Below are 22,592 nucleotides of genomic sequence, written 5' to 3'. Positions count from 1 at the left end.
ACATGTGATTTACATACCCCACTTTGTTGCTCTATGGAAGTTCAATCTTTTCCAGAATTTAAAAAAAAAATAGCTAAAGTATTACTTCCTCTTAGATTAGCTACCTATAAACCATTATTTTGTTATATTCTTTTATGTTTTTCACTCAGTCCTGGAACATATGGTATAGAACAAAAAACGTCTTTCTTTTCTGTTATTTCCAGGATATCGTTAGAAAATTCTAAAGATATTTTCCTTCTTTTCGAAAAAGTCTGGTCAATTAACCAGCCTGGGTAATGGTTACTTGTTAAAATTTCCTTTACCCACAGTAATTCCTCCTCAATGAATTTTGGAGAGCAAATTTTTAAACTTCAGTCAGTTAAGGATATGATTAAATTAATTTTTACTTGGCGACCGTGACCGGAGAAGAACGACAACAATCTATTATTGCTAATAGGTTTTCTGTAAGTTTTAAAGTTTAGACTATTTTCATTTTTCGAAAGAAGAACATCCAGAAAAGGAAGTTTCTTATCCTCTTCTAATTCTATTGTAAATTTAAATCACCTCCCCAAAAATTAAGATATTCTAAAAAACCTTTTAATTCCTCCTCCTCATAATTCCACACTGAAATTATGTCATTGATATATCTCTCCCAAAATGTGTGTTTAAAAAAAATATGAATCTAACGTTATGCTTTTAATATTTTCTACAAAACAATTTGCTAATAAAGGACTTAAAGGGGCCCCCATGGGTAAACCATTTACTTGTTCGAAACAAACCTCTGAATTGAAAAAATAATGAGAGAGCGTTTTGCACAACCTAACTAAATTCATAATTACACTGACTTCCAAAAATGTTTTACCACTAATTAAGTCCAAATTTCTTAATATTTTTCTTTCAAGACGAATTTCTGCGGCTTTTACATCAATATTCGTGTACATTGATACTATGTCGAAACTTGAGATTATATAATTTGAAGAAATTCCCACTTCCTTTTTCTTTTTCACATTCCTTTTTCACAAGTTCCGACAAATTCTTAATTTAAGAAATATGTGTCGACACGAGTGGGCAATGTAATGACCCTAACCAATTGCTAAGAGCACTTGTTGGTGACTTTGTACTTGCAATAATTGGTCGTAATGGAAGGTTTGGCTTATGTATCTTTGGAAGTCCATATAATTTAGGACACAAAGTGAATTGAAAAAAATAAGAGAACATATTGCACAAACTAACTAAATTTATATTTACACCGACTTCCAAAACTGTTTTACCACTAATCAAGTCCAAAGTTCTTAATATCTCTCTCTCAAGAAGAATTTCTGCGGCTTTTACATCAATATTCGTGTACATTGATACTATCGAAACTTGAGATTATAGAATTTGAAGAAATTTCCATTTCTTTTAGTTTTTTTCACAAATTCTGATAAATTCATAATGTATAACTTACCAAGAAGTTCTTTTTGCCCTAACACTTATAATATCACTTTAGTGTCAATCGAGGTATCTTACGAATGGGTGATCGGATCTCAATGAAACTTGATATATAGAAGAATCTTTATGTCTCAGACGCTCTATTTTCAATTTAGATTGGATCCGGGGACATAGAGGGTTGAAGGGGGGGGGGGAGAGAACAGAAACCATGGAACCCGGAAATCTTGGAAAACGCTTAGAGTGGAGATATCGGGATGAAACTTAATGGGGAAAATAAGCACAAGTTATAGATACGAGATTGACATAATTGGTATGAATCCGTTTTCTTTGGGGGAGCTGGGGGTTGTTAATTTGGAAAAATTAGAAAATCGAGGTATTTTTAACTTAAGAACGGGTGACTGAATCTTAATGAAATTTGATATTTAGATGGAACTTATGTCTCAGAGCTCTTATTTCAAATCCCGACCAGATCTGTTGACATTGGGGGGAGTTGGAGGGGGGAACCAGAAATCTTGGAAAATGCTTATAAATGTCATAGATACATGACTGGCGTAACCGGACTGGATCTGTTCTCTTTGGGGGAGTTAGGTGGTGGAGTTCAGTGCTTTGGCGAGTTTGGTGCTTCTGGACGTGCTAGGACGAAGAAAATTGGTAGGCGTGTCAGGGAGCTGTACAAATTGACTTGATAAAGTCGTTTTCCCCGATTTGAATATCTGGGGGGGGGCTGAAGGGAGAGGAACAATTAAAAAAATGAGGTATTTTTAACTTGCGAGTGGGTGATCGGATCTTAATGAATTTTGATATTTAGAAGGACTTCGTGACTCAGAGCTCTTATTTTAAATCCCGACCGGCATCAAGCCGCTGATTTTCTTTTAAAGCAATCTATTGATTCTTAGAATCTTGCTAGAGCTCATACCATATGAGCTCTTGGCTCTTGTTTTTTACGGCCGTGCTGCAAGCGACCTTAGGCCAGATAAATGAATCAGGCAGAAAATTTCAAAAGACTGTGTATAATTCTTACCTGGGGTCAAACTATTGATGTTAGCTATTATTCGTTATTATAATTATTAATTGCTACATAAATAATTGTTGTAATTGCTAGAATTATTAGTACACTGAGTGAGTTTGAGTGGAGTTTTGTAGTCTAGTTTGGAGTTGATAATCTAAAGTTATGTACCTAAGCTTTCAAATCATTGAACCTTACACCTCGGGGCATGAAAAGTCACTGTCATTTAAAATTAAGTGTTTACGCAATGATTAAAAATGGTAATTAATAAAATGATGGAGTTTTTGAATTATTAGTAGTTTATTTGTAATATTTGACTCTAAAAATCGATAAAAAAAAGTCCAGAAAGATTATATTGCGTGTTATAATTCAAAACAAAACACCTTGGCTTTTGTTTTGAATAAAAACTTATTAGTTAGGAAGGGGTTAGATACTAGGTCAGATATTCCAAAGGGTTAGATACCCCAAAAGGAAGGGTTTAGATACTAGTTCTAATTTGTCAACATTATTTTTATTTTCAGTGCATTTCAGAGTATATTACATATATGCATTCATGGTTCAAGTGGCAGGAAAGTCAATGTAATATTTCAAACCCCTCTCTCGGATCGCTGAACAAAGTGTTCGTCGTGCAACACTTTAGCTTGCATAGCCGATAAAATGGTGCTGGAATACTTTGCCTAGGCAATATAAATCTAATTCAAACTAAGCACAATCTCAGTAAAACTCCACTCGACAAAGTTCAGCTCAGAAAATCCAATCCCACGCAAAACCCATGTAAAATCTGTATAAAATTTATTTTTAGGGAGATTTTGAATGGTTTGAATTTTTGGGCTGAGGTTATCCCGGTTGAGTTTTGTATCGTCTGAGTAGGCACTTTGTCAGGGTATACGCACCAATTTCACGGCTACTGCATGCAACCAAATTAATTACTAATAGATAAGAGGAAGGGTACCAAGCTACCCAAATCCTAATCCATATTGAGGTTGATGACTATAGCTAGGACGGCTGTACAAAGAAAAGTCAGGCTAGGTAATACTACTTACATATGTTGTTAATACATATGTAATTTGATATACATATGTAATATGTTATGTTGTTGACACAAATAACATAATACATATGTTGTTAAACATAGATCTTTAGTCTTTTGATTGAAGTTATTTTGACAACTATATTTTGAAAATGTATCTTTAACAAGTTCGCTTCTAGGATCTTTATTATTATTGGTGTTATGTGTTTTTTTTATTTGAATAAATTGAATTGAATTGAACTGAAACTGCTTACGCTCAGCTCGTTCTGTAGGATTGGCCAGAATCTAGTTTTATTCTCCATGCTACACTGCCAAATAAAGCACTGGCTTAAGATACACTATTCATTCATACATTTCTTTCAATCCTTTGATTTGACAAATAATCATTTCTTTTGTCAGTAAATTGCAAAGAATTTGCATATCAAAGGTGGGAAAACTCTTTCTTGTATTTTTGTTCTTCAAAGAGTTTTTTTTGTGAAGCCCACACAAAAGTAAGATCAATAAAGAAATGTTTTTATTCTGTTAATGCAGTCTAGAGATATTTGACGGAAGCAGGAACAGCGAATGATTTGTCTTATATGATATTCATTAATAACACAGGATGAGAAGTAATACATTAAAGATACATATGCAAGATATTAATTCATTTTAGACAGCATGCGTTTTCACGATCTCCTTACATTTTTTTTTCCAACCCACTAGCAAAGGCTTGTGGTTCATTTACGAATTGCAGAAATCCGTCCGGATTCAGCAATCCCTTCGGAGATTCCGTCCGTTTTTGTGCTTGAAAAATTCTCTAGCTTTTCACAACGATTGGATGAAACCGTTGCGGAATGCTAAAGAAATCTTTCCGGGATTAGCAATTCGATTGGAGACTCCGTCTGTTTATTTGCTCAAAAAACTCTCTATATTTCCAAAACAATTTGACGAAATCGTTACGGAAAGCAAGTGAAATCTGACCGAAAATAGTAATCCATTTGGAAATTCTGTCCGTTTCCGTCCATGGAAAGCTAGAGAGCTTTTCAAGCATAAAAACGGACGGAATCTCCGAATGGATTGCTAATTCTGGAAGCATTTCTTTAGCTTTCCGTAACGATTTCGTCAAATTGTTGCGGAAACCTATAGAGTTTTTAAGCAAATAAACGGACGGAATCTCCAATCGAATTGCTAATCCCGGAAGAATTTCTCTAGCATTCCGCAACGATTTCGTCCAATCGTTGTGGAAAGCTAGAGAGTTTTTCAAGCACAAAAACAGACAGAAACTCAAAACGCATTGCCAAATCCAGACGGATTTCTTTAGCTTTCCATCACAACTTCATCCAATTTTTGCGGAAAGCTAGAGAGTTTTTCAAGCACAAAAACCGAAGGAATCTCCAAACGGATTGGTAAATCCGGACAGATTTTTATTATGGGTAAATGAACCATAAGCCTTTGCTGGTGGCATGGAAGAAATGGCGCTAGGACCAAAGCTTACTAAAAAGAGTACAGATAGCAGAAGTGCAGCTAAGGGGAGGGGGATTTGAGGGGACTCCACTCCAAACCATCGACACGCATTGCCAACGCCTTGGAACTTTTGGCATCTATGGCGTCTTAATTTGGCGTATGTGTTCGCATTTGTCGGCACACTGGCCAATTTTGTCGGTATATTTCTTATATCCTTCCTCCAGGCTAAAAAACCCTAGCTATGTCAGTGACAGTGAGTAAGTGTTAGCAGGAGTTCCTTGAGCTTTTTCTTCCACGAAACTAGCAAAGGCTCACTAAAAGATGTATAGACAGTGGGTGTCTTCCTGAGCTCCTTTTGTATTTTCTTTTATGCCAATAACAAAATGATACTAAAAAACTTTAGACAGCATGCATTTACTCAAGCTCGTTATTTTTTTTTTTCGTGCAACAAACAAAGGGGTACTAAAGGCATAAAGACAGTATGTGTTTTCTCGTGCTCCTTGTGTTTTTTCTTCCATACTACCAGCAAAGACATCCTAAACTTTCTCTCTTGGCCTTTGCCAAGGGGTTAATATCAGATCACTCCAGAGATTATCTGAACTGACTGATTATTGTCCTTGTTACCAACAAGCATTTTACCTTATTGCGCATTGCTGTACTTTTTCCATGTTGTCAGATAATATATTTTAGGCATGTTGTCTGGTAATAATTAACGTAATAAATTTTCAAGGTCGGACATTATAATAATATGAACAATCGTATTTCATATGTGGAAGTATAAAACACAAAACGAAGTATCGAAATATCTTTAACTATTATAGTTCAAGCGACTAAATCGGCTTAGTTGAAAGAGACATGTATCCCTTGTGTTTTTTCTATCTCAGATTCCTCCTTTACAACAGTTGATCTTGTAAAACACCTATAGGTAGCCTCACACCTATAGGCCAAAAGTTCTTTCACCACTCCATAGGACCTTGGATAAAAATTTTATCAACATATCTGGCCGATAAAACGATCTAAAAATAATCTTTTGGGGTTCCTCAAATAACATAGCATTGTTGGAGAGAGGGGGCTTCAAACAAAAAGGATAAGAAAGGCTTCTTTAATTATACTTGCTTCCAACATTTATACCTCCAGGATAAAATTTTATGAGAGGCAAGTGAGCGTTTGAGAGGGCAGCCTCCTTCTTAATATATTTTGAAATACCTTTTCCTTCTATTCTGTAACGTTGTTCTTTCCTTTTATTTGCAAAGTCTTTACGTCGAATGGCTTTTTTTTTGTAGTTCAGAAGTCTGAGGAATGGAAATTACTAGTTGATTGTTTTCAGAGGAAAGAGATTTTTTCTGAATTTAGGCTTGTATTTCAGACGGTTGTTTTTCTCAATACATAGTTGATTACTATGGTGGTAATACATAGGCCTTCATATGAATGGAAACAAGCCTTAGAGCTCAGGTCTTTCGATGATTTTTCAGCTTTAGGTGGATCAGAACTAATGTCATGCAAAAACAGTGGTTCCGTTGGAATCTTAAGTTCTACTGGCGGGGGTGAACGGTTTAGAACTTTTTCAAAGTGTGGTGCCCATACTTCCCTGACATCCTTCGGATGTCTGCTAGATTTCTAGGTTCTTCTCTTGGTGGTCCTTCAGGGCTGAAAGTCTTGCCCACAATTTCTTTTGTAACTTTATACAAATAGCGGTTATCTCCTGTTTTTGCAGTTTCTTCTGCTTCAGACGCTTTTTGGTCCAGGTGCTGACGCTTATTGAGTCTATCGTTTTTTTTCCCTCTTTATTAACTGCTGCTGGATCTACTATACTGCTTGGGATGTAGAGTTGGGTGGTAGTACGGTCTTCTTTAATTCTTTTCGTTGGTTTATCATTCTTTGCGCTCTGTTGGAGAACCATCGGTCTTTGGGAACTTTCCCGGGTTCGACCGTAGAATGTGCTGCTTCATGGTAATTTAGTTTGATGACATGCCAGATATGTTCTTGATTGTTTTCTCCTGTAGAGCCAAGAACTTCAAATGGCTTAACCCATTCGATGACAAAATCAAGCTTCGTAGTTTCAGCAGCCAGCTTTGACGAATAAAAATTCTGACAGGAAGATTGGAGGTTTATGGGATACCTAAAGCTTGATTTTTTTTGTTATCGTTGAATTATGGTCTGAGTCGATATTCGTGCCACGGAAGGTTCTGATATATGTAAGAAAGGGTATCCGTCAGGGGTTCACAATTTTGTTTCGAGTATCACCATCTGAAGACATCCACGAGTACTTATAAATACTTTTGGGAGCAAAGACGCTACTACCCACGAGGAAACTATTTGTAAAAGCAAAATTAATGAGGCAACAACCCTTATTATTTCGTTCTCCAATTCCATGACTTCCCAAAACTTAAGGGTAATATGAACCATCAGATGCAACTTGTTTATTTAGTTCTCCGATTATGAGGGTCATGTCATGACCTATGATATCTTTAATTACCCTTTGTAAGGTGTCACAGAAGTCATCTTTTGCCTCATTGGTTGCATTGTTCGTCGGTGAATAGCATCTGACCAGGGACAACTTGGCTGGCACCCAAAAAACCTGGCCGTCATCAATCAAGGTGAAATTGGAACCCAATTCCTCAGAGTATTGGCTACATCATTTAAGAGGATAAGTGCAACACCACTTTCTCGTCTTGCAGTTGGGCCAGTATAAACGATCGTGTTGTGAATGTTTTCTTGTGACTTCCGAAATATCTCATCCCAGTTACTGGAAGAATGTCAAGATCGTAATTTTCTATCTCTTTACTAAATTGTTTGGTTTTCGATAGTTGCGTAATGGTGCCTCTATTCCAGAAATCAATTCTTAGTTTCTTTTTCGCATTCAAAAATCTGTTCCGGGGGCATACTTGAGTAATCATCCTTGAGGTCGTTCCGGGTTGAATCATTACCAATTAGACTCGTTACTCCTTAAAGGTGTGTCAAAACTAAAACTCGCTAAGCACAGTAATATTATGGGATAATTTTCAAATGTACCTTCTTCAGCTATTTTGTAAAATCAACGACAAAATATGGTTAATTCTCAACAGACAAGATCATATAATAAAAGAAACAGCAACCAAGAATTTATGTTAGGCCCCTAATTCAGAATCATGAGGAATTTCCCTGTTCTTTAAGTCCATACAAACTTGCTAATCACGTCGCAAAACCTGACACGTTTCTATTGACAGAAACTAAGCTTTGAGCAAGCCCTGACTCTCCGTAGAATATCTAAACAGTGATTCAAAAGACCTGCATATCTCGGAGCTTTGTGTTTATTCAAAACGAATAAATAATAAAATCATGTGCTAATAAAAATGAGGTAAAAATTTTCAAGCAAGTCAAGCTATGTCTGTAACCCATGATGAAACCCCCTTACGCAAAACCATTTTTTTGCACTAAAATACAATCGTTTTGATCGGACGATTTTGAGAAAAAGAAGGAGAGAGGGACTAGGCCTAGTTACCCTCCAATTTTTTGGTTACTCAAAAAGGCAACTAGAACTTTTAATTTTACGAACGTTTGAGCATTCAATGTTACGAAATTTACGAACCAGGTCTTATGATCGATACTTTTTAATAGCGTTCCTTTTGGAGTTTTGTAACGACGAAATCCGTCTTTCTGTCTAAACTCCACCAAAATATACTGTCATCTTTAGTTTTTCAAAAGAATAAGATAATCCCAGGTCAAGCTTATCCTTTAATTCACTAAATTTTTCAATATTTTGTTGTTGATTTTTATACGTTTATTTATCAGTTTTATTTTGTTTGACGTTAACATTGAGTTAACATTGAGTTGTCATTATTACATTATATGCTTCTTCTTCTTCAAAAAAATTAATTTCACAAAAGACTGGCATTAAAGTAATTTACTCTGCAAAAATATTTATAACCTTGGAAAGGGGTGGGGGAGGAATTAGAAAGAAAAATGCATTGAAAAACTATTGTTTTTCTGGATGTTACAGAATTTTATAAATTTTATATTTGCACCAGTGAACGTTGGTACGACGTGTTGCAAATTTAGTTGCAAGTGATTTTCATTTAAATTGTATATGTTATCAAATTCTAAGGCGATTAATATTTGCATGACTTTCTTATGGACACTAAAAAAGATATTTATTGTACAAAGTCAAATTAATTTTTCAGGATGAGCGGGATGGTGGGGGGTTAAGAAATGTGTATACAAGATTGATGTATAGACGTAGACAAGATAGATGTAGGTGTATAGATAAGATAGATGTAGCTAGAAGATGTATATACTAGTGTTTATTTTTAGTAATGTTACCAAATTTTCCTGATTTTTCATTAGCATGATTGTGTACGAGTACCACATGTGGTAACTCTGGGCGCCAGTACCTTTTTTTTCGTTCAATGATGAGGCGAAAACTATATTAAAATTTTCTCCCACCCGAAGAAAGCCATTGATTAAAACAAATTTCCAAATTAATCTGCTTTCCAAATATACTTTCTGAACCGGATATAGAATTTTTCTTGACTCAGTAAAACCTTGTCCTTATATTATAAAAACAGTAGAGCAGGAAAAGAGGTTGCATTCCAAGTTTCAAATTTAAGAGACCAAGTGAAGTTGGAAGCTTTGTGGCTTCTAGGTCGACGGACTCCAAAAAGAACGTTTGGTGTATGAAACCTGTAAGCTAACTGAATGCGCTAGTTTTCTAATTTTATCCTAGTGTTGGAAGCTTTCTAATATTTACATATTTACTAATTTTATCCTAGTGTTGGAAGCTTTCTAATATTTACCCAAGTGAAGTTGGAAGCTTTGTGGCTTCTAGGTAGACGGATTCCAAAAAGAACGTTTGGTGTATGAAACCTGTAAGCTAACTGAATGAACTAGTTTTCTAATTTTATCCTAGTGTTGGAAGCTTTCTAATATTTACATATTTACTAATTTTATCCTAGTGTTGGAAGCTTTCTAATATTTACCCAAGTGAAGTTGGAAGCTTTGTGGCTTCTAGGTAGACGGATTCCAAAAAGAACGTTTGGTGTATGAAACCTGTAAGCTAACTGAATGCGCTAGTTTTCTAATTTTATCCTAGTGTTGGAAGCTTTCTAATATTTACATATTTACTAATTTTATCCTAGTGTTGGAAGCTTTCTAATATTTACCCAAGTGAAGTTGGAAGCTTTGTGGCTTCTAGGTAGACGGATTCCAAAAAGAACGTTTGGTGTATGAAACCTGTAAGCTAACTGAATGCGCTAGTTTTCTAATTTTATCCTAGTGTTGGAAGCTTTCTAATATTTACATATTTACTAATTTTATCCTAGTGTTGGAAGCTTTCTAATATTTACCCAAGTGAAGTTGGAAGCTTTGTGGCTTCTAGGTAGACGGATTCCAAAAAGAACGTTTGGTGTATGAAACCTGTAAGCTAACTGAATGCGCTAGTTTTCTAATTTTATCCTAGTGTTGGAAGCTTTCTAATATTTACATATTTACTAATTTTATCCTAGTGTTGGAAGCTTTCTAATATTTACCCAAGTGAAGTTGGAAGCTTTGTGGCTTCTAGGTAGACGGATTCCAAAAAGAACGTTTGGTGTATGAAACCTGTAAGCTAACTGAATGAACTAGTTTTCTAATTTTATCCTAGTGTTGGAAGCTTTCTAATATTTACCCAAGTGAAGTTAGAAGCTTTGTGGCTTCTAGGTCGACGGACTCCAAAAAGAACGTTTGGTGTATGAAACCTGTAAGCTAACTGAATGCGCTAGTTTTCTAATTTTATCCTAGTGTTGGAAGCTTTCTAATATTTACATATTTACTAATTTTATCCTAGTGTTGGAAGCTTTCTAATATTTACCCGAGTGAAGTTGGAAGCTTTGTGGCTTCTAGGTCGACGGACTCCAAAAAGAACGTTTGGTGTATGAAACCTGTAAGCTAACTGAATGCGCTAGTTTTCTAATTTTGTCCTAGTGTTGGAAGCTTTCTAATATTTACATATTTACTAATTTTATCCTAGTGTTGGAAGCTTTCTAATATTTACCCAAGTGAAGTTAGAAGCTTTGTGGCTTCTAGGTCGACGGACTCCAAAAAGAACGTTTGGTGTATGAAACCTGTAAGCTAACTGAATGCGCTAGTTTTCTAATTTTATCCTAGTGTTGGAAGCTTTCTAATATTTACATATTTACTAATTTTATCCTAGTGTTGGAAGCTTTCTAATATTTACCCAAGTGAAGTTGGAAGCTTTGTGGCTTCTAGGTAGACGGACTCCAAAAAGAACGTTTGGTGTATGAAACCTGTAAGCTAACTGAATGCGCTAGTTTTCTAATTTTATCCTAGTGTTGGAAGCTTTCTAATATTTACATATTTACTAATTTTATCCTAGTGTTGGAAGCTTTCTAATATTTACCCAAGTGAAGTTGGAAGCTTTTTGGCTTCTAGGTCGACGGACTCCAAAAAGAACGTTTGGTGTATGAAACCTGTAAGCTAACTGAAAGCGCTAGTTTTCTAATTTTGTCCTAGTGTTGGAAGCTTTCTAATATTTACATATTTACTAATTTTATCCTAGTGTTGGAAGCTTTCTAATATTTACCCAAGTGAAGTTAGAAGCTTTGTGGCTTCTAGGTCGACGGACTCCAAAAAGAACGTTTGGTGTATGAAACCTGTAAGCTAACTGAATGCGCTAGTTTTCTAATTTTTTCCTACATAGAATTCTATATTAACCTGTGATTTGTACCCCATACAAGAGAATCCCCCATCTCGTCAATCATATTAACCGATTACAGTTGGTTAAAATATATCGTTAAATCTGTCTATTAGAAATTTTGGGAGATCACCAGATCACCAGAAAAATCTGGTGATCACTAGGTTTTATTTTGGTGATCACCAAATTGATTTTTGTCTCATACCACGGTGTTATGAAATTTTAAGGTGTTTTTTTGTCGATTCCAGAGAAGTTTGAAAAAATGAATCAATCCCTCTATGTTAGCGCCCTGAATATCTCCATGGCCTTTAATTCGGTCCTCCACTTGCAAGCTATATTGGCTCTTCTTGAGTGCGTGGTATATTCATTCATCTGTACGTCTCTACGGGAGTGATATCAAAAGGCCTCTATTCATATATTAATGGAAAGTCTCCTAAATAGTCAGATTTCTTTGTACTTAGTGAGATTTGTTAGTTTTTAGTAAATTTAATAAATTATTTACCAAATATTTACCAATATTTACCAAGTACTTGGTAAATGGTACTTGGCCATTTGACTCATGGCCAACTATAAAATAAAATAAAGTACCAAACTTAAGGAATTTTGTCAACCCCCTTTGGGGGTTGACAAAGGGGTTGAATAATTTTACCAAAGTACTTGGTAAAAGTACTTGGTAAGTACCAGTGTACTTAGATTTTGGTGTTTGGCAGCTTGTTTGAACTCAAAGCATGCAACAATTGTTCTGTCTAAGTGACTGGATACCTAGAATAGGGTGTCATCTTCAACAACCATCTGTTCCTCGTCGTACTAACTTTTCAAAAGGAAGATAGGCAGTTTATCGCTGGTCTCAACTTAAATTTCCTGTTGATTCTTATTAAGAATCACTAGTTGATTCTTATAGAACAGAAATCTTGAGAATAGAAGGCAAAAGGGGACAATCTCCATAAGCCAAAAATATCTATAAGCCCGATCTGTCTTTCCATCCACCCTTTCTCCACTCACAAGCCGCATTGGCTTTTCTTAAGTATGGGGTATACCAATTCATCGATTGACACTGAGAACGACTGGTGGAGCTCCCCAACGAAAAAGTTGCATTATTTTCACATGTTTCTTTATTTTATAGTATTTTATCTTTATTATTCATATTTAAATCGTATTTCTTTGTTGCCCAACATCTTTTTTCTTTTGCAGTAAGCTTATTGACTTATCATGATGATTCTCGAAAGAAAAAAGGTTGTTGAGGCATTATAGATGCTAAGTCACCCTAAGTATGGTTTTAAAACGACCATATATCTTTTTTAATAATATCATTTCGTAGAATCTTTTCATTTTCCTGTCAGAGAATTTCTCTCTTTGGTTTCGTTGTCTCCGAATCGAATACCTCTATGATATTATGTTTTAAAGAAGGGAAGCGCTATTTTCTGTTTTAATAATTTGACAAAAATTGTTGCTTTTTGCGGCAAGACTATAAAAGTGCCAAGACTAAGAGCGGCTACACTATGAATGAATGAATGAATGAATGAACTTTATTACCCGTAAAGTATAAAAAAACACAAAGTACGGAGTATTATAAATAAATATAAATAAATAAACAAAAACAAATACGATAAACAGTGAAGAAAAACAAAATTCAAACTAACAAAAGACAATATGGACTAATAAACCAGAATCAATATGGAAAAAAGGCTGCAGAGAGTCATAAACGTGAATAAAGTTGACAGTCTTTTTACATAAATCATCACTGGAAGACCGAATCCGAGAAGGCACATCTACTAAACCAAATCGAGCAATTATTTTTTTGTTTCGGTGCCATCTAGGAAGCCGGAGGAGGAATTTGCAATATCTGAAATAAGCCGTACGTAGAGTATGTCGATCTTTCTTACGGAACAGATGAGCCATGCCTGATAAAAACAAAAGCACAGGGGCGCAATAAGCGTTATAAATCATGCACAAACCGTTGCGGTTGTAACGGCTTTTGTTTGGGGATATTTTTCCGTAAGCGACGCGTAGGTTTTTCACGGCTTGATTCACTAGGGATGAACAGGTAGCGGAAAGTGTTGGGCCGAAACACAGACCAAGCCAACTAACTAAAGAAGAACATGGTAGAACTGCAGTCCCAGTAACGAATGGAGCGACCGCATAAGGGCTATTAAAACAAATAAACTCGCATTTAGACGCATTAACTGACAGTCCAATCTTAGATAGTTCATTGATTAATATAGTAAAATTAGAAAGCAATCCACGGCGAGTCCGGGCAACAAGAAGAACGTCATCTGCATATGCAATAGAAGACAAACCAGTATTACCGTAAAAAATAGAACTTCTAAGGGGACGCAGGCACGATGCAAGCACGCATTTAAATATACTAGGAGACAATACGGCACCTTGCCGAACTCCCTTATTAATTTTTACCGGGTCAGATATTTGGCCATTCCAGGTAACTTGAATTTTTGACTTTGAATACCAAGAAGAAAATAAACTTAGTACGGAAGGATTAACACCTGAACACGCAAGGGAAAATAGAGCCTGAGAGTGCACAATATTGTCGAAAGCTCCAGAAATATCAACAGTAAGACAGTATAAAGACATTTTAGCTTTTACGGCATCTTTCATGAGTCGGCTTATAACATGATGTGCATGGGAGCAACCGAAACTTTTCCGAAAACCAAATTGAAAAGGCGTAAAATCACAATTCGACTCAATTTCTGGTAGTAACAAATGTTCAAGCAACTTACTTAAGAAACACGATACTGTTATGGGACGATAATTCACACATGATGTGGGGTCCTTGCCTCGCTTTTGAATAGACGTTACACGGCCACAAAGGAAACTATCAGGAACAAGCGACTGTGCTAAGCAAGACTGGAAAAATATTTGTAGATGGTTAAGTAGAGCAGGACAATCATAAGCAAAAAATCGGTAAGAAAGGCCGTCACCATCAAGGCTATTTGAACGCTTAATTTTTCTTAAAGCCCGGCGAATTTCAGATATTGCTACAGGCTGGACATGAGCCTGCAGGAGACGGTATGGTAAAAGCGGTTTAAGCAACTTATAATAAAAAGACTGAAGAAAACTATTAAATACACTGTACACACGTCAAGACTAAAAGTAGCAAGACTATAAAAGTGGCAAGACTAAGAGTGGCATGACTATAAAAGTGGCAAGACTAAAAGTGGCGAAACTATAAAAGTGGCAAGACTATAAAAGTGGCAAAACTAAAAGTAGCAAGACTATAAAAGTGGCAAGACTAAGAGTGGCAAGACTATAAAAGTTGCAAGACTAAACTTGCCAAGACTAGAAAAGTGGTAAGACTATGAAAGTGGCAAGACTAAAATTGGCAAGACTATAAAAGTGGCAAGACTAAGAGTGGCAAGACTATAAACTAATAAGTGACAGCTTGAAAGACAAACTTTGTAGTATAAACACTGCTCTTTCGTTATGAAAACTTGGCAAAGAACGATCTTTGTATAAGAAGTGGTTGGCACGCTTGGAATACTTTGTCCATGATGACGGAGGCTCAAGTCCTGGTATTGCTGGCTATCTGGTTTGGAACAGGGTTTGATGGTGTAATTCTGCAAGCTCAGCTCAAATGGGTACTTGGTAAATTCTGGGGAAGATTAAAAGGAAGGGCGTTTAAAAGCACAGGATGGCTGACCCTCAGCCCCTTTGCATATTGCTAAAGAACCGTGGAAGGAAGATCAGCACCGTTGGTAGGGGCTGTAAAGAACAATGCCATGTTCTTTACCTGACTGCTTTGCTTTGTCCAAGAACAAGTCAATGACGTTTGCATACAAGTGATGTAACGATACCAAGTTACGTAACGACAGCAAGTAACGTAATGATACAAGAGAGGCTGTAATATAAGTGGTATAATGATGCAAGTGGAGTGCCATAACAGCACAAGAGATGTAATAATACCCGTGATGGCATGCTACCTGTGAAGCAATGATACTATAACGTTTGAGGTAAAGATAAAAACCTGAACACAATGATGCAATGGCTTTCGACACAAAGATGCAAGCTGGTAAATTTTAAACCTAGTGCGAACCATAAATTTTTTTTTGTAGTTTATACACGACTCTTACGGTAACAAAAACCAAGTAAATAATGGTCCATGATGCTTGTCTCAGAGCAATTTAATCATAAATTACGTTTTTGCAAAACTAAATAGCTAAAAAAGTTTCTCACTATTCTGAAATAGAAGTTTCTCCTTGATTAATTTTGACAAAAACTGAGTGACAACAACAAAAGTAGAAATTAAAGTTTTAAAAAACTTGTAGAACAATGTCTAACAATGTAGAAAATTGTTAGATACATTTATATCTAACTCTTAGAAATATTGTAGGAAAATGTATTAACAATATTTTTGAGGATGACTTAATCCCTCGCAGCACCTAGGGGAAGGGTTGTAAGTTATGAATCTTGCCCATTGCTTACATATAACATTAGCTATTGGGAAGAATACATATGTTTTAAGGGGGAAATTTGTTTCTGGTGGGGGGGGGTTGGCGTGAGAGGGCTATGTGGGAGGATCTTTCCATGAATGAAAGGTTCATTCTTGAGGAATTGGAACAAAATTCGAACTTTAGTGTAAAAAGCGAGATATTGAGGAGGGGGTGAGCCCCCTACTGTACATAATAAAATTATACCAATATAGAAGTTCGTTACGTAAGTTAATTCGTAAGTTACGTATATTTATTACTAATAAAAACCTTCGTAAATAAAATTAAAAGTTCTAGCGGTCTTTTTAAGTCACCAAAAAAATTGGAGGGCAACTAGACCCCCTTCCGCTTTTTCTCAAATTCGTCCGATCAAAGTTTTGAAAAAGCAATTTAGCCAAAAAAGCAAAATTAATATGCAAATTTCGTTCTAATTATTCATATAGTGTAGGTCAAAATCAATACTTGCAATATTTCAAAAATTTCAGAAATTAAATAAGAAAACGAGTTTTTTTTTAACTGAAAGTAAGGAGTTATATCAAAACTTAACACTAACAGAAATTATTCCGTATATGAAACGGGCTGTCACCTCCTTAACGCCCTGCTCTTTACGCTAAAGTTTGACTCTTTCTCACAACTCTACTTATTAAAACAATAAAAAACTTTAGCGTAAAGAGTGGGTCGTTGAGGAGGGGACACCCCTTTTCATATATGGAATAATTTCTGTTCGTTTTAAGTCTTAAAGTCACTCCTTATTTTCAGTTAAGAATTTTTTTTATTATTATTCTTAAAAAGTAAGTCGAAAGGATGTCAGTCGCCACTCTGACCATTGTTTTATTTATTTATTGCTGCTATGTCAAATTTGAATAATTATAGAGAGAGAAAAACCTGATTGGGTCTTTTCTACAAAATTTCGAGTTAGTGAAAAGAACAAAAACTTTTGAAGCACAATATTTTTTACAAGTAAAATTATTGTTCCTAGTGATAATTCACTATTTACTATCAGGTAATTGGGATATTAAAATTAAAACTATTAATAAATCTTGTTTTCAAACATATTTAGCTTTTGTTCCATGAGCTTAATCCATCAAGCTTCTGATTAAGTTGTGTTTGAATTGAGTTAAACCTAAACTGACAAATCTTTACTGACTGCTTCAAACATTTTTTTCAAATTCATGCTAAAGGAAAAGATACAATTTTGTTACTAAAAGATATACTTTCTGAAACCACTCTGTTCTCACAAAACAAAACTGAAAAAAAATCGCCACTTCACCGTGCTAGGGATTCTTTAGTGGTCCAAAACAGTTGAAACAGTTTTTATGGCCTCAGGCTTTCTTGTTAAATGAGAAGCTCAATCTCTTTGACAAAACTTTCAGCAAAATATGACATAGACTTATTGAAATAAGGATAAAGAAGACAGAGGAGAAAAATAGAGGAGAAAATTTATTATAGAGGATGCTGGAACACAAAAAATTAAAAATTAGAAGAGAAACTACAACTGTAACAAGTAACAAACCATTGCAGCTCAAAACCGTCTGAAGCCAACACAGCTTTACACGCTCCTCTTCCATCTCAATTGGCTCAAAGCTTCAGTCTTCCCCATCTCCTATTCAGTTCTAATTTTGCACCATGTACGTGAACTACTTTATGTAGGTAGACTACTATGTAGGTATCTATTATTTAAATATTCAATATATAGAGAAGGCAAACCCCACCAAAAACCCAGTGGGGTCCCGCATCTATTCAGGCTGATATTAGAAACAAACCAACTTTTCATTTGACTCCATACGGATGACGTAAAAGAACAGTTTTGTGATAATGTATCCTCTGTAAAGTTTGGCCTAGCCATCTTTTCTTTTCTTTCATTGTAGCCCTAGAAATTCAGATTATTCTTTTTTGCCTAAATTTAGGTACTTCTTAATTAAATGAGACATGCACAAGAATTAAACTTAGGTTAGATCTGAGAAAACCGGTTTCATAATCACAAAGAAAAGTGATAGAATAAATAGGAAATATATAAATTGGGCTACATATCTGCACATGAGGGCTGGAGGGTGGAGGTAAAGTATTAAGACAGCACGAAGTTAGAAAACAATTCTTACTTCTTAATATGCAAAATAATTGTAGCTAAGAAAATTTGCATTCAGACCAGCTGTACTTTACCCCCATCCCCCTAATGTGCAAATATACAACCCTAATTATATATTTTCCATCTATTCTGTCACTTGTCTCTGTGGATATGAAACTGGTTTTCTCAGATCTAACCTAACCGTAATTCTTGAGTGTGTTTCGTTTAATAAACAAGTATCTAAATTGTTTTCAGACGAGAACTCTGTAAAACCTCTAGCATCTTCCCCAAACTGTCAAAGCATCCATCTTTCAAACCATACTTGAACACTTTCATTGCTGGTGCCTCCAATATTGCGAGAGTTTAATCTCTGTTAATGGAATTATGCAGATTTTTATTTTCTGAGAGCTGTTGAGGAGCACCTTTAAATGTAAGGATTTTTTCTGTGTTTATAATCGTCATAAATAATAGATCCTGTTGCTGCTTATATTGTAATCAAAATTTTGTTTTGTTTCTATTGTTTCGGTTTTTGTTCATTGTTCCGAGTTTTGGTTTCTATTGGCAAGGGGTTGATCTTTGCTTATTTTGTTCTGCTAGGAACTGTTGATCCAAACCTCTCATAGACATGAGAGAAGCTACTAACTTCCAAAAGTAGAGAAACGTTCCTCCTTCAGCTTCTGTTTTTAATTTTTTAGGTTGATTTTCGTCCTACAATACTTTGAGAAATGATAATCGTCACTAAAAAAATACATTTCTTTATATTCCTCAGGATGAAGGGGACAGAAGGCTGTTAAATAACAAAAAGGAACTTCAGTATCACTTTGTAGGGATTTCCTCCATGAACGACGTTAATAAGACCAGTAATTCCCATAAACAAGACTGTAATAACAAATGTGTATGAATAGGCAAGTGAGAAATATTTCTATTTAAATTTAAGTAAAGATAAAGTATTTTAGTAATAACCCCCCTCCCTCCTTGCAAAATTTATTCATGGCACTCATGATCTTAGCATGATAAGAGGGCACTATTCCCCTACAGTACTCATACTACAGGCTTAGTCCAAAAAATTATTCTTGGGAACGAAGAGGGGTTCGAGATTAGGCTCCACCCTCTATCCCCTAATCTACCTAAAATCTCGTTCAATACTTGCTTGAAAGCTCAAAAATCATTAGAGCTTTGGCATAAAACTTTTTGAGGCATCAGGGAGACTCCCCCTTACCTACAAAAAGGTCTATTTGCCCTTCTCTACAATAACCGATGCACAATTCTTCACAACTGTGGCTAATTTTATGAAGCCTCAAACGAGTCAACTTAGTTAATTTAAGCTTTAAACAAATGGGTACAACATTTCTATGTTTTGATGGACTGCTTGCATCTTTAGGAACAAACATTTCACCCTGCAACATAATTGTGTTTGAAACTGGGTAGCTCAATAAATTTTTGATAATTTTAGATCGATTGGCAATCCCCGAATTGTCCATCTAATAGCTTTTTGCCTATCATCGGGACCCAATTATTACTTTGCACCACACGCTAGCAGAAAATAGGAACTTCGTGTGGCATTTTCTGGTTTTCCTGCTTTGAAAGGACACTAGAACTTTTAATTTCGGTTCAAATGATCCCTCAATCAGCAGTCATAGACCATTGATTTTATCACCCCTGGAAGATAACATAACACAACTATGACTGCGACTCTTTGCCGCAGCAACTGCTTGAGCCTACTTGCGACGGCGAATCTGACTATTTGCAGATGAAACTGAGACTACTTGTGACTGCAACTAATAAAACTTGCACTTGCAACTATATACAGCTGCAACTTCAGCTACTTGCGACTGCGACTACGACAACTACTACTCGTCACTGTGTATGTCACTACTTGTTATTGTGACCGCGACTGCTTTTGACTGCAGCTAGTTGCGACTAAAACTATGACTTGGACTACTTATGATTGCGAATACTTGCCACTACCGCTGTGACTGCCACTAATTGCAGCTACAACTAATGGTGATTTTGACTGCGACTGCTAGTGACTAAGACCGCTTGTAGCTGCGACTACCTGAGACTACGACTACTTGCGACTGCGTCTAGTTATGATTACTACTGTGACTTTCCACAAATGTGAATGTAACTACTTCCGACTGCGACTGCAACTACTTGCGACTTCGATTACTTACAATTGCGATCAATCATCACTTTTTGAGACGGACCCTACTTGCAACTGCGATTATTTTCTACTATGACCTTGACCACTTGCGGCTACTGCTACAGTGACTGCCAATGCTACTGCTATTTCGACTACTATTGCCAATACTACTACTACTACTACTACTACTACTTCTACTACAACTGTTGCACTAAATCAGAAGGGCACAAGTACATCCTGGTTGTTAGAATGGCATAGGTAAAATACTTCTGGAACGGAATAGAGTATTACCTTGAAACTTTCAGTGAAAACTGAAAGGGATGTAAAACCAAATCAAACGTCTCTGCAACATCCCAAGAACAGATAAAGGTATTACGTTGGAAATTTCAAAGCATGTTGTAGGGGATATGAATATAAATCGAAGGACATTTTGTGCAGCCAACGTTGTCAAAAAGTTATATCAGCGATATATCAGGAATGGCTAGGGGTATTAAGTTGAAACTTTTAGGGCATATTAGAGGGGTAGGGATGGTCGATTAATTTTTTTCATTCTCAAGGTTGTAAAATGATGTGGATCAGAATCGCTTCAGGCTTATTTAAGTCCGAAGATTATGTAGATATTCTGTTCATTTGTTTGTATAATATTACATAAAGAAAGATAACGATCAAAATAGGGTTTTTAAAGGCAAAACGAAAATACAGAAGAAAACACAGAAGGCAAATATTTCGAGTGAACAGCCACCTCTCTTCTTCAGCGCGAAAAAAATATGATCAAGGGAAAAACAAAAACCAAAAACAAGCGCGGAAACTACAACAAAAACAATGAAAGAAAAAATTCAAAAAAAATTAACTAAAGTTCAATAAAAGACCGAAAATAAAAATGATTAAAATCAAATACCTAACAAACAATAAAGTGAGTTATTCGCCAATATCCATGACTTGCACAAAATCTAAACAAATTTGAACTGCCAACGACGGATACTAACGAACAAATGAGAAATAAAAGAACAAATTCATTCACTCAAACAAACGAAGCAGCAATTGAATAAATTGGAGAATTAGGTCACCTGATTTCTGATTTTAATTAAATAAAAAAAACAAGTTTTTTTAACTAAAAGTAAGGAGCGACATTAAAACATAAAACGAACAGAAATTACCCCGTATATGAAAGGGGCTTTTCCCTCTTCAACGCCTTGCTCTTTGCGCTAAAGTTTAACTCTTTCTCTCAACTCTAATTTTTAAAACAGTAAAAACTTTAGCGTAAAGAGCAGGGCGTTGAAGAGGGAACAGCCCCTTTCATATACGGAGTTTTATACCCCGAAATGTATATTTCATATACAGTTTTAATGTCGCTCCTTACTTTCAGTTAAAAAAACTTGTTTTTTTATTTAATTTCTGAACATTTTTTAGTTAATCCATGTTTTGATTTCGGCTCTCCGCAGATGAATAATTAAAGGGAAATTTGCATATTTATTTATTTGGCTAAATGGCTTATCATAATCTTGATCGAATGATTTTGAGAAAAAAGGAGGGGAGGAGGCCCAGTTGCCCTCCAATTTTTTGGGTACTTAAAAAGGCAACTAGAACTTATAGTTTTTACGAACGTTTTCATTAGTAAAAGATATATGTAACTTACGAATTATCTTACGTAACAAACTTCTATATTCCTACGTTTTTATTATGGATATGAGAGGGTTCACCCACTCGTCAATACCTCGCTCTTTACACTAAAGCTTAAATTTTGTCCCCTGAATCACAAAGGCCGTAGGATAAATAGTTGAAATTGCTAAAAATGCTTTAGCGTAAAGAGTGAGGTATTAGGGGGAGGGTAACCCCCTTACATGCTTAATATTTTCTGTTAGTTTTAATTTTTAATGCTACTTCTTACTTTCAGTTGAAAAAACTTTTGCATATTTATTTTATCATTGTATTTTTAACATAATGCTAGAAAATGCTGCGCCCCCTTTATGGAAATCTTCTGCCCCCATGACAAATTCCTCCATGGAAAGTATCCCCCACGTAACCCCCTCTTCTCAAACCCCCTCCCAACCAAAAAATCCCCCTGAAAACGTCTGTACACTCCCCAAAAACTATTACTATATACAAACACTCGTCAAAATTTGTAACTTGCAGCCCCTCCCACGGGGACTGTGGTGGAGTAAGTCGTCTCCAAAGACATAGTTATAAGGTTTTTAGACTTTGTTGAATAAAATGGCTATCTCAAAATTTTGATCCGATGACTTTGGAAAAAAAATGAGCGTGGGAGGGGGCCTAGTTGCCCTCCAATTTTTTGTTCACTTAAAAAGGGCACTAGAACTTTTAATTTCCGTTCGAATGAGCCCTCTAGCAAAATTCTAGGACCACTGGGGCGATACGATCACCCCTG

General features: G+C 35.7%; 1 protein-coding gene across 3 annotated transcripts in view; it reads left to right on the top strand.

Annotated features, from left to right (window-relative positions):
• LOC136040202 (uncharacterized) overlaps nucleotides 1-22,592 on the top strand; it is a 249,792-nt gene that overhangs the window by 61,047 nt on the left and 166,153 nt on the right. The gene's annotated exons all lie outside the window — the stretch shown is intronic.

The sequence above is a fragment of the Artemia franciscana genome, chromosome 20, assembly GCF_032884065.1.
Source record: "Artemia franciscana chromosome 20, ASM3288406v1, whole genome shotgun sequence".
Lineage (NCBI taxonomy): Eukaryota > Metazoa > Arthropoda > Branchiopoda > Anostraca > Artemiidae > Artemia > Artemia franciscana.
The sequence above is the reverse complement of the archived record's forward strand: the minus strand, read 5'-3'. Positions and strand labels throughout refer to the sequence as shown.